The sequence below is a fragment of the Cloeon dipterum genome, chromosome 2 (genome assembly GCF_949628265.1).
Source record: "Cloeon dipterum chromosome 2, ieCloDipt1.1, whole genome shotgun sequence".
Taxonomy (NCBI): Eukaryota; Metazoa; Arthropoda; class Insecta; order Ephemeroptera; family Baetidae; genus Cloeon; species Cloeon dipterum.
Window position 1 is genome coordinate 19,937,649 of NC_088787.1, and position 13,452 is coordinate 19,951,100.

The 13,452-nt window shown below is 36.0% G+C and overlaps 1 protein-coding gene across 5 annotated transcripts in view; it reads left to right on the forward strand.

Moving 5' to 3' along the window:
* The first annotated feature begins 1,248 nt into the window (after positions 1 to 1,248).
* The window catches only part of axo (axotactin), a 42,458-nt gene continuing 30,254 nt past the window's right edge, over positions 1,249 to 13,452 (forward strand). For all 5 annotated transcript variants that reach the window (XM_065477552.1, XM_065477553.1, XM_065477554.1 and 2 more), the window contains exon 1: positions 1,249 to 1,438. The gene's annotated coding sequence lies outside the window, so the exon portion shown is untranslated. The remainder of the gene's footprint in view (positions 1,439 to 13,452) is intronic.

Genomic DNA, 13,452 nt, shown 5'->3' on the forward strand with positions numbered 1-13,452 from the left:
GTTAAAATCATTTTGTTAGTAATTTGAGCTTCTAAACGAATTATTAAGTAATTATTTTTACTTATTAGTGAGAATAAACAAGATATAGATCATTCAGATACTCGCAAATAATGATATCTTATATCAGAGCTAGTCAATAATGAACTGTATTAAATGAGAGTGGTTTAATGAATATCAAACACCTCTTCCCTTATTGATAGATTGATCCCTATTGAGGTCGAAATGCGCGAGGTTGTCGGAATTTGTAAGTAGAAATAAAATGCAGCTTTCTCGGTGCGTCGCAAGATATTTATTTTTTATATTTTCCGAAACATAACCCTTATTCTCCTTTAACCAAAATAAATTATGCTAAAATATAGTTACAACCTGTTACAAGGAAAATGGTCTCTTCAATTTTAAGTTCAGTAAAGAACTCTGGAGCAAAATTATCAAATTAAAAGAGAAAAAGAAAGAAATAAAACAAGACGACTTGGTGCTTAATATACCATAAATACATAGTATTGGGGCTCAGCGTGGCGTGAGATAACATTTTTTGTTAATTTTTTTTTTGCAGCAATGCTAGGGTCTGCAGCCCATTCTTCCCTACGTATTAAATAGAATCATTCCTCTTTCCTGTTTCTATCTTAAATATTATTTTCCAGTTTCAGCAGAATTCTAAAGAGTGAAATTAATAAAAAGCACTTTTAAAACACGCGTAGCTTTTATTCAATTTGATCTTTCACATTTTTCCAGATTTTAAATATTTTCTCCAAGTGAGGAACGAAAAGTAAAATTGCATGTTTCAAATCATAATTATGCTGATAATGTTAATCACTTCTATTTGAATGCTCACAAATGGCATTGAAAATTTTTTCAAGAAGTTTTGGTACTCTCCATGATGATGGACAAAAAAATAATATCACTAGATCACTACCCACATTAAAAAATTATAGATTGGAAGCTTTTAGAATAAATTTTTTACAATTAGCAAACGGGAAAAATACAGGATATTCCCATTATCTGGAAAAAACTGGACATTTCTTGCTGTTTATTTTCCAACATAGATAAAACAGCTGTTGATAAAAACTGGACAGATAACTGTCTGAACACTGGAATTTTTGTTTGTATGCTGCTAATATGAAATAAATAATTTCAATGAGGAGGTCGGTTTGCTTGTCACCTGTGGCGGACCGGTTGGAAGGGTTGCCGGCTGTGTCGTTGGGCGCGGAGGGGCGGCGCTGTCTGCACGCGCCGCGAGCAGCGAGAGCGAGCTAGCGAGAGATCGAGTCAGTCGGTCGGTGAGTGCGAGTGCGGCGACCGGCAACAAGAAACGACGGTGCCGGAGCAGCTTTTCAGACGCAGCAGCAGCCGCGTCCGATCGGGACAAAGAGATTCAGATAGGAGAAGAGCAGGACGCGGGTGGACAGCGCGGGTGCCACGCGTCGGCCCAGTGGGGCAGGTAAGGATCGATGGGGATGGCAGGGTGGGTGGGTGGCTAACCCCTGCAGTGTGATGCAGCCCAACTCTCGGCCGCCCGACACCGCGAAAATCAATAGTCTTGACCGAGTTTTCTTTTCTCTCTTCTCGCCGCCGCAGCCGCTCCATCCGCGATGCAAATAAAAGCACGCAGAGTGCATCTAAGTTATTTTCCAGAATTGCGTATCGATTATTCGACGAACAACTGCCGGTCGTTGGGGCCGGTCCTCGTGCACCGCCGCAAAATTGGGCTCGCCCGGCGCCCTGCTGCCTCGCGCACCGCATCCCTTTTCCATCGGGGATAATCGCGTTTTTCGCCTCGGGCCAATTTGCCTGCGTTTAGCTGAGAGGCTTTGCTGCATGCCACTCATCCATATGAATCAACCGACACGTATTCGTATTTTCTCGTCTATACTTGCAAAAGGGAAACAAATCGAAACGACATAAACGTTGATAGAGTGAGGTCATTTTCTTAAATTGACTTTATTTTATCAGCTTTCAATGCACTAAGAGGAAAAATTCTTGAACGAACGTTTGTTTCTTAATCTAAAATAACTAAATTAACAAAAAGAAATTAATAATTTCTGATATCAAATTCTGAGGAACATTTTCTTCTTTGGAAAAATGTGTATTTTTGAGACCAAAATTTAGATTTTTAAGTAATATTGCTAATGGTTGGGGCGTACAGACGTTCGATTATTTTCTGTGCGTCTCGTTTGATTTGGAGACCAAATGAGCACGAATCCCGCAATTTTCAGGTTATGGTGCACACTTTAAACAGTAAAAATACATATTTGGAGCTACAATCTGACAAGATGACTGTCTTAATTCAACTCAAAAAATATTTATGACTGTTTTTCAATCAATTGTAAGGTGCGTTTCAAAACTTGTTGGTTTTAAATGTTGAAAAGAGCAAATTTATTGTTAAGCCTCGTTGATTCTGTTTTTATGAAATGCAATATTATCCACACAAATCGAGTTTTAAATCACAATTTTCTTGTGACGAGTGATTACAATTACTCGTTACAGTGTAATCGTCTTTTTTTAAATCATTGGTTTTGCTGTCGGAAACAGTAAGGAAAACCGAGTTTGACCAATGAATTTTGTGCTGCAAAAAATATATCATCAATATATTTTCCCTAATCATAATTTTTGAGCCAGTATAGACTTACCTCTAAATAGATCGCGAAATAAGAAATAATCAGATTTTGGATTATTCCATATTTTGATTTATTTTTACGTCAAAAATTAATGAATTTACAAAACAAAATATTAAAATTATTTCATAAAACTATTACATATTATATCTTCTTAAAATCGTGTATAGAAAGTTGCGATACTTTTAAAAACTTGAAATTATTGGCAAAAAATGGGTGAAAAACACAATTTGGTTCCAAAATCGAAAAAAAGTTGAGTTTAACGGTAAAAGCAAAATAAAATGGTAAAAATTCAATATATTGTTTCTATTTGTTCATTCTTTAGTAGATTTCAGTTAGAAACAAATTTAACAAAAAATACTTTAATGGCTTATTAACAACCTATGTAGTTAAATATTTTCTCCAGCATATTCGCCAATTTCATTGTTTAATTCCCACCAAAATCTTAAATAGCTTTTTGGCATTTTCCCTTAGTGTTCATTGACTGGCAATGAGCTCCAAATGCAAGAAAGCCCAAAAAATAAAACGTGATCCAAAGAAGCTCTTTATTATATATTCTTGTTTATTCTGCCATGTCATGAATACATAAAATAATTGGATATAAAATCACATAGCGGTTTTGGACAGAATTGGCGAACAGTGCTGGCAAAATTATGTTTTGCGGCAAACTTTAAATTTTCATACGAGGTGCATATCTATTTCTCAAGCTTGCTAAATATTTATTCTCTCTGCAAAATTCGGCAAAAGCATTGAATTATGCAGGAATCGGGTCCGAATCACGACTTGGCACGCAGCATTCGAAACAGCCTGCTGGAAAACACACATGTTTTATTCAAGTTCTTTCTTTTCGGTATCAAAGCCGTACAATATCTAATCTTGCACTCACGCACAGACCACACTTATCTTCTTACTGGCGAAAAATAAAAAATTTTGTGTGCCATAAATTATCGTGTCCTTTTTCCCGTGTAACCACTGAGTTTATTTATCAAGTGCCAACGATAATGTTTCATTTCCTGTTTAATTACTTCAACTGTCGTTAATACTCTTAATTAAATAAATACAATACCAAAGGAACATATATGCAGCATCATTTGTCGTTGAATTTTCGAAGCATTATAAACGGATTTTCACGATTAATATGTTTTTGGGCAGTTAGAGATGATATAGGTAATGTGTGGCTTGAAAAATTAGATTAATTATGCTCTATATTTTTTATACATCTGTTAACCATTTTATCAAATGCTATAGAAGTTTAATTTTTGTTTTGGGCAGCAACACACTCGTTTATAGCACTCATGATGAATTGATATTACATCTGCGTTAACACAAAACACAATGCCTGTGCTGATGCCATCTGATACACTTGCTTTTATTTCAGTCTGGGAGCAGCGGTCGTGCGCGCTAGCTGTTTGTTATTGTTTCCCATGAAATTTGCATGCGTGGGCAGCGAGAAACCGTGTGCAAAGTCGGGCGTGCTAAGCCCGTGTGATAAAAAGGCACCTACTAGTAAATCAAGTTCATGGCTTGCGCGCAAATCATAAAACTCGCCAGAAAAATAACAAACATAAGAACCGTTTTATACGCTAAACTAAATTGCTTTATTCACGATCCATTTTTGACCGCCTCAGATACACTCTCAAGTTAAATAAGTGATGTTGATGATTTTTGCGTGAAAAAACGTTGCCATTATTGACCTACAAAACCGTTGAGAAAACACCGAATTTCCTGTCTTTGCGGGTTTTGCGGGCATTTGAAAGTAAAAATTTCGGATTTAAAGTACGACGTAACATTTTTTTTATTTTGCAGTACAATATTTTTTTATTAAAAAATGGAAGCACCAAAAATGGTGTTTTTCCGATTTCTGAAAAATGCTGCCACGGAAAAATCCTCAAAAAAGTCAGATTTTCAAAAACCGCACACACCGTTAAACTTGTTTGAACCTCTTCTAGATAGCGGAAGCATTTTGAGGTTGCTACCCCTTCAAACCCCTTTTTGCACCCTACAAAAGGGATATTTTTCATTTTTTGTGTTTGCACCTCACTGCTCAGTGGAGTTGAATGTTCATTATCATTGAACTGCTTCAGCTCAACATGGGACGTGACGAAGAATTAAACGCTATATGCATATATTTAAAATTCGACTCCTAGAACCCGAGATTTAGTTGACGCGCTGTTTTTAAACACGACGCCCTTCAGACGTAAAATGTGTTTTTCACCAGATCTCGACTTCTAAGCATCAGATTTGCAAAGTTCGCACACCGTTTGACTCATAATGACTTCCCTTAGATAGCTGATGCAATTAGAGATTGTTCGGCCCTTTTCAACCTAATGAAAAATGGAAATAAGGCAATTTTTACTTGTTGGAAGCAAACGACTCGACTTTTTGAATATTTAAACAGTTAAAAATGGCTCAAATTCCCATAGAATGCAAGTGCTCAGACGTACCCACGATTGGTTGTTAAAAAAAAACATTTTCAGCAAAATTGTAACAATATATTAACTTTTTCAACTCAGCAGAGGGCCAATATCATTTAATAAGCATTTTACGTCCTCTAATAGCTCTTGTATTCTAGGTGGGAGAAAAAGAGATTTATGAGATTGAAATTGAGCCATTTTAACTGTTTACACGCTCAAATGGTCGCGTTGTTTGCTTCCAGCCGGCGAAAAATTGCATTTTTTCTTATTATTATTAGAAAATTTTAACAATTTACTCAAGCATGTAATTGTTAAATTGCTTAATTTGTGTTAGAAATTTTAACTGAAATTTTATAAAATTTAATGTAATATCAGTGGTTGTCGATTTAGTTATAAAAATACTCAAATGAAAATGTAATTTTTGAAAAATATTGATAGATATTCAACTTCATCTATTTTTTGCATCAAATTCTCATAATTTTGTAACGTATCTGTTGGAATTTAAAACTCGAGTCTGCACTCAACCACGCAATTTTTGATCGCTGTAAAAAAGAAGCATGGTGATCAAAAACGAGATCAGTGTGTGCCATTCCCATGCAGCTCACCAAAATAATGACCTCCTACACTCTTTCTTACCTTGCTTCGTTCAGGGCGCATTTATGGCCCAATCGATCGCAGATTGCTTCAAAAAACAATATAAATCAATCTGCCCCCCCACCCTTTGAGAACAACATTGAGACTGCAAATTTCTCTTTCAATTTAATTTACAATGAATTTTCTCCTTTTGGCTATTCACATTTTAAAATTATTTTAAGGTCATTTTTAAGTTGAAATCCCTTTAAAATAATTGTGTAAATTTGGAGGAATTGTTTATTTTTCGACATTTTAAACAAGAAAAAAGTTTTCATTCTGAGGCATTTAATTTTTACACTAGCATGAACGGTAAATGAACCAATCAATCTAAAGAATAATAGAAAAAGTTGAGACACAATTAAAATACATTAAACAATTAGCAACCACATCATATTAATCTAGAAGAGGAGACCATCTGTCGAGCAAGCTTTTCTAGACGCACTCACTCACTGTTCTCGGCCAAGTGCATGCATTTAATTTAATAAAATTATGCAGCCGGACGACAATGAGAAAAGGCACATGCGGTGACGTCTCGATCGGTTGCATAACTCGGCAGGCCTATCTGGACGCAGTCGAGAGAGAACTGGTTTGCGTATTTGGCTCAGATCAGCCGCGGCCGGTTTCCAGCGCAATCTCAAAGCGAGATGTAAACAAAATCTAATTGTCAATTAAAATCGTGCTGCGGGCCACTCATATCTGCGTTGCGTGTCTGCTGGACGCGCAGCCTCTTAATTAGCGCGTTTCTGAAATATTCTTGAGCTCCTCTTTAAAAGGAAATCAAATCAAGTCTGATTTTACTTTCTACTTCACCTAATTTAGCAAGGGAACGATCCGATTGTCGACAGTTTGAATTCATAATTAGCATTATTATTTTGGATTGAAATTCAAGATTTATTTCAGTTTATCCCTACTTATTGGGCCTAAAAAGAAACTTTAATTTATCCAAAATTAAAATTTGGCTGAATTGAAAAAGGTGAAAATTTGAATTCACGGCAGATCATCATCATTTAAATTTTATGTCTGCTGGCGGGAAGAATTTTTATGCTGTTAGAAGCCATTTTCATCTTTTTCATCTTGGGAAACGTATAAACATGGAAAGGTCGTGGGATTATCCGGTTAAATTATAAATCATTGCTTAGTAGACGGGAGAAATTCCCTGCGTGTTATTCACGGTGAAAATTTACATCAGTCCGTACGCATATTATTGTGTAAGTCGCTGGAAAACGTGAAGCGCGCTACTATTAAATCGTCATCCCGCGTCTCGTTCGTTAGGACAAGCGTTGCTTTTTAATTACGATACGCGCAGAGAGGGAAACAGAGGCACTCTCGCTTCGTAGCTGGCATCTGCCTTGCCGCTGAATTATTTTTTCTCGAAACCAATTCTACAACAAAGGAACTATCAATCTTTTGTTTGTTGATTCTTATTATTAAAGTCTTTAATTTGAGTTGAGGCGATTGTCAGTATTTTTCTCTTTATGAAATCTTCAAACATCTTTTTTCCATTATATTTCTTCTCCTTGGTTATTGGGGATAGAAATTTAACTATATTTACAGTATATGGAAAATATTGATTAGGGTTAAGCCCACTTGACAAGTCGAAGATTGATGCTAAGCGGTTTTTATTTGATAAATGTTTTAAACGAAGATTAGAAGAAGCAAAAAATGAAAGTGGATCTCTTTTAAGATTAAAACCCTTGGATTTATCTAAGATGGCACAACCCTCTTTAAAAAAATTACAAGGAGAAATTTTAAAAGAGAGATATCAGCTTCCTATCTGAAACACAAATTATTTCGTAGTAAAATATTAGGGTTGCAATTTTTTAATGACTTGTTCGCGGTGATTTTTTTAAAATGGTTTTGGGATCCATTCAGACATTAAACAGTCCTTCATTTGGTTGCAAAGCCCAATTGGACGTTTTTTTATTCAAATTCAGACCGATTTTCAAACCGATAAAATGATTTAAGGGATCGTCTGTTGATTAAATTATTTATTCTTTAAAAGGGCTTTCTTTCTTTTAAAGGTTGTTTCTAAATTGATTTCGATATTCTTAGATACAATTTAGACTGTTAAAGAGACCTCAAAGTCTAGAAATTATACTGCTCCAATTTTGTAGAACTCTATAAATCTAAATACCTCAACGAGGCCATCAAAGTTCAATTTCGCCTCTGAAATTGTCTTTAAAAATAAACTATTTCAAGGGTGATTCATACGGTTTTTTTGTTGTTTTGAGGTCTAAAAATAGTGTCTCAAAGATCTTAAAATTACACAATTCATATTTATTTGATGCTGGAATGAAAATCGGTTGCAAATAAAAAAATCCAATATAAAAATTTAAACAGTGTTACAGGAAGGAGAATTTATTAGTTATAAATTTCCTAAATTAAGCAATTTCCATTCCACGCACTCACGCAGGACAGCTAAAAATAAAGCCATTAAGCATATTTTGGCGTAGAAGCGGAAAGAGGACGAGCAGGGAATTAATTAGCTGACAAAAAGTGCAACAAGTTGAGAAAGATACAGAACGAGAGCGAGAGACAATGGGCAGTATGCTCCCTCGTTGGCCTACTTGCGGCCCGCAAATAAATAAATGCATGCACGACGACGTTCGACCAGCGCAGCAGCATCCCGTTCGTTCGTTTCATAATTCGCAGCACATATAAAGGCAGTCAGCGCGAGCAGCAATCAGAGTAATTCTTTTGTCTGGGTCCAATTCATTCGTCCTCTGCGCGCGCGATTCCATTCCTCCTGCCAGAGGGAAGGAATAAAGAAACGAACTGCGCGAATTTCACTTGTGAAGGGGTTGACGTCATCGCGTGGCTCTGGGGAATTTTTGGACCGGCCTGCGTGTTGCATTCAAAACAATCAGACGAGCTGAATGAGCAAAAGGGTCTATGCTGGTGCATCTCGCGCCGATGGATGATGCATGGTGTAAAACACACACATGCAGCAGCAGGGCGAGGCACGAGCGCCGGGCACGTAAAATACGCACTCACTCTTGAAGGGGGAAGCAATAAAATTGGCCACGCCACCGCCTTTGAATTTTTATTTTTAATTCGATTGGCAAGTGAAGTTATGCATCCACAAAAAGCTAGAGTGCTGCGTGGGAAATTGTTAAATCAAGTATGGAGACGCAGGGAGGAACCAAAATGCTAATTAGAAATTAACAATTTATAACTTATTGCTGCGATGGAAGATATCAACCAACAATAAGTGATTTATGGAAAATTAAAACTATTTGATAATTACATTTTTTCTTATGGCTACGCTTTCAGATTTACCTTAAAAATTTGTACTCTTTTAAATAAAATAGTTGAACACTTTAAGTTTGATTATTAAACTATGAAATGGACAAATTTTCAGGTAGCCACTATTGGCACAATTCACTTAAAAGAAAATTGACCCTTTGCAACGACCAAATGTACAGATGTGGAATTTTTGCGGAAAAACTGCCTTCGTTTTATTGAAAGGTTTCATTTTTTACAAAACATATTAGGAAGAGGAAGATTGATTTTTAAAATATGTAAAAAAGTAGTCTAGATACCCTCTAAAATGGATTTTTTTCTGGAATCGTAAAAAATTTCAACGTTAATAACTTACCTAAATTGAACAAACGGATCTCCAAATAAGTAGGTACCCTTGAAATATTTTGATAATCAATTTTTATTAAAAAATTGTTATTATTTCCTGATCGTGACAGATGCACTTTGGATCTTCATTAGTTATTTGTAGAAAGAGCTTTTATTGACGAATTCAAATGATTTTGGGAGTTTTTAAAGATTTATAAAAGAGTTAAAATTGCATAATCCATGCTCATTTAACGGGCCTGGAGAGTGAGAGGAAATAGTCTATAGCCTTAACTTCACAAGTCCTATACTGCTATTTGTTTCTAACAAGTGGGGATGCATATCAATCGATTAATATTAGCAAAATAAACAAAAAAGGAAAATAATTTCAAAATCTGAATATTTCTTGCAGCAGTGAATTTTCAACTGTTTTTGATTTTGTGTTTGTTAACTGTTTCTTTTTTAAATATAATTTTACATCAAATGGATAGCTATTTTTTTAATTTGAGCAGTTAAAATTTTGTTGTATAAATTAAAAAAAGACAATACTTTCAGTTTACTAACAGAATCTGCTAATATAAATTTTACTCTCGGGTTTCTCTCACAAACACCCGCTTAAAATTAAGGAAATAATAAAACTGGCCGTTTCCCTCATTTTCGCTTGGCCCAAGTCTGATCTCTTTTTAATGTTTGGATCGTGGAAAATAATTAAAAAAATTATAAAAAAGAAACAAGAGTTTCACGCTGTAACAAAGACTCGTCCAAAGAAGCGAACAAACCGAGAGAAAAAGTGTGAAAATTTCTCTGCGTGCTGATGCTTAATTGACCTTTGATCCTTTGGTGCAAAGGGTGACGCTGCGTCCGCGTTAAGATAAGCATTTGCTCAATGGCAGATCAAAGAGCTCGGATTTTGTGGTGAATGAATGAAAACTTGTTCTCCGGGGGCACCCGGAGATATGTTCACGCACCATAAAGTGCCGCTCGCTCGATCTGTTCTCTGTGCCATTACGCACACGACGAACCAAGTCTCACTATAATTAGAAGACGGCGCTCTTGTTGTGAGTCACGTACGATCGGACGTCTAAAAGCTGCACACACACACCCCGAGTAATTACCAATTTCGCCCTCCAGCCCCCATTGGCGAGTAAATCGTGCGCGACGGCAGAAACGAGAGCTAATAAAATACTCAAGTGTTTTTGGTTGAGGCAGCAGCTAATTTGGTCGGAAAAATTGAGCCGGCCTTCATTTTGCTTTGGTTTAAAGTATAAATATCTATAATATGTGCACAAACTTTTGTTTCAAAACTTTAAACTTAAAAAATTTTAAATTTTCATCTATTAATGAATTATGGAAATTAAGTTGGCAAAAACGGAATGGTGTCGAATATTTAAAATAATTTAAACGTACAAAATTAACGGTTGCACTACTTATTTTATTTTTATTAAAAATACTCACGGTAATTAAATGCTTTCAAATGTTCTTTAATTGATTAGAATCCTAAATTAAATTTTACTGTCTCGTTAAAAAAACCCACGAAAGTTCTACAATGCATATATCCAACAGTGATTATTATAACAATTTTAAAATCTCATTTCTGCTACTAACGTCCAGAAATAATAATCACACCGTTCCTCTTCCAATTACCGTCTCTTTAATGTCTGGCGGTGCATGAAAGTCGCACATCTGCCACAGGTTGACACCAAAAATGTGGCTCTGCGGTGCCCTTGCACGAGTCACAGCAATAAATTCGGTATTTCCCCTTGAAAACCTCTGACGAATTCGACTATATATTAGGTAAAGAAGCGCCTAGAGAGCAAGCTTGGCGAGCTTCCAGAGCGTGACAAAAATCGGCGAGCTGTCTGTCGCTGCGAAGGTAAATAAAATCCATCGCGACGGCGATTAATCATCGGCGCGCCAGAGACAAATTTCTCGAGCACGCTGTTGACCGCGCTGTAAAAAAATGGGGGTTTCTGCGCTTGGTTAGCCACTACTGACATTTTTCTGATTTAAAGGTGATGGAATAGTCCTGAAAAATATGCAGTTATTAAAAATTGTATTTACTTAAGTTGCATCTCTGTGCAAATTTTGAAGTTTAATTGAACCTCATTTTCCAACACTAGATCAACCTGAAATAAAATGATTTTAGAAATAACAGAATTTAAATAATTAAAAAAATATTTTGCTTTGGAAAACGAAATTTCATGAATGAAAAAACTGAAAAATTTAGGCCAGACGAGTCCAACCAAATTCCCAGAATGCCCTGTATCGATGTCATAACACCATGCCGGTTGTTCGTTGTCCGCGGCGGTCGGTCGGTCGGTTGGTCGACAGATTAGTCTTCGGTGATAAGGATGTGTGTCGTCGTCGTGTCGAAATCGCGAGTGCGTGCTGCGAGCTAGCCGACGCATTAACACCGACTTGTACTTAAGTGGTCACATCCATTTCTCTCTGCTGGACGGACACCGTCGCCGCCGCCGCGGCAGCTCAGCCAGCTAGCGAGTGACAAGAGGAAAGCGAATTTTAAGCAGGCCTTGAAATTCAAATCCGCACGATAATTTGTTTCCTCTCACTCTTTCTCTCTGAGGCGAGCGGCCGACAAATAGACAGACGGCTGCGAAATGTAGTGAAATGATATCATATGTGCTGCACTATATACAGCTTATCTTATTTTCATGATAAATTTGATATTCGGCATTACTGATACAACAGACTGCAATTTTATTTAATATTTTTACATAAATATACTGAACAATTATTATATAATTGATGAAACATAGTCGAATTTTTGCAAATAAAAATTTGTATACTTAACAATAATATTTATTTTTTGTTTAAATTTTTAATTGGATTTGTATATTAAGGTTTTTAACGGAATTCTTACAAAAAATGTAATTTACAATTATTAAAATTTATAATACAATATTTATTAAACACCAACCATTATTAACATCATCTAAAGGCTACTTTAGTTGATGATATATAAGATTTGAAGGACAATCGAGAAAATGATACATACTATAATCAGCATTACAAAAACTACATTTACATTTATTAGTATCATCCAGGTGAAAACAAGTATTTGAGCAAATAAGAAAATGATAACCATGAAAATATCTTGTTAACATGGAACGATCTTTACAATTCGTTTTCGTCCAATCAGTATTTAACATTGCAGGTGTGTCATAGAATTTTGGATCAATGTTTTGCTTTTTTATATTCCTAATACTTACAAACTTGTCAAAAGCTTCAGTATAAGTGAGTGAGAATTTTGTTTTTAACTTTTATCAGAATAGGTCTGTCTATACATAAACCAGTCTACAACGCATTCGTCTATCGACGCCAAGGGCCTTTTTAAAGATTCTAGATTTAGCACTTTTTATTTTATTGAGATCATTTAATTAAAATTTATCGTGTCCTATAATGTCATATTATTTCTTCTCCACTTACAATTAGAGTAACATTCATAATATTGTTTTAAATATAACAAATGAATTTCAATAAAATCAAACTTAATTGAGAAATACACTATAATTATAGTGACTTCCTCCTCGACCGCGGCACGCATCGCGACTTGGTTCACATCCCCAGCTGGCTGAGTGACATATATAATAAATGTGATTACTCTCTCTCTATCTCTCTGTGGCTGTGATTACGGTCTGCGTGCGTTTGAGGCAGAGGAAGTCGCCGCTGATGAAAATGGGCGCCCTTTTAACGCCCGCAGCTCTTGCCGATGCGACCCTAGGAATAAGAAAGGTCGTTTGCCGCACCTGGAGGTGGACGAATGAATGAATCATTGTCTGGCTTTTTGACTCGACTCCTGGGAGGGCCAGCCCGCTTCCGTGCAATCACCACCGCCAACAGATTAATTATGCGCTGACGGATTTGGAGAGGAGGCCGTACTACGCCCGAGAGTTTATTTTCAGCGATTTATGCGTTTACGCTGCTTGGCTCTGAATGAATTATTATTTCAGGTCACTTAACGAGGAGAGATGATTAGCCTTTCGTCAAGCCAATCGCTTTCTTTTCATTTTATACCAATAAAAGTGGCTGTAAAACAAGTTTGTTACTTTAATGGGCCTGAGAATCTCAAATTAATCTAAAAAGTATTAATAATTCTTGTAATATTTGTTTTAAATAAAAAAATTTTGTTTGGTTAATTTGGACTAATTTTAAAGTTTTTCAAGGGCGTAAGAGTGTTATTAAAATCGCTATCGTGTTTAATACTGAGT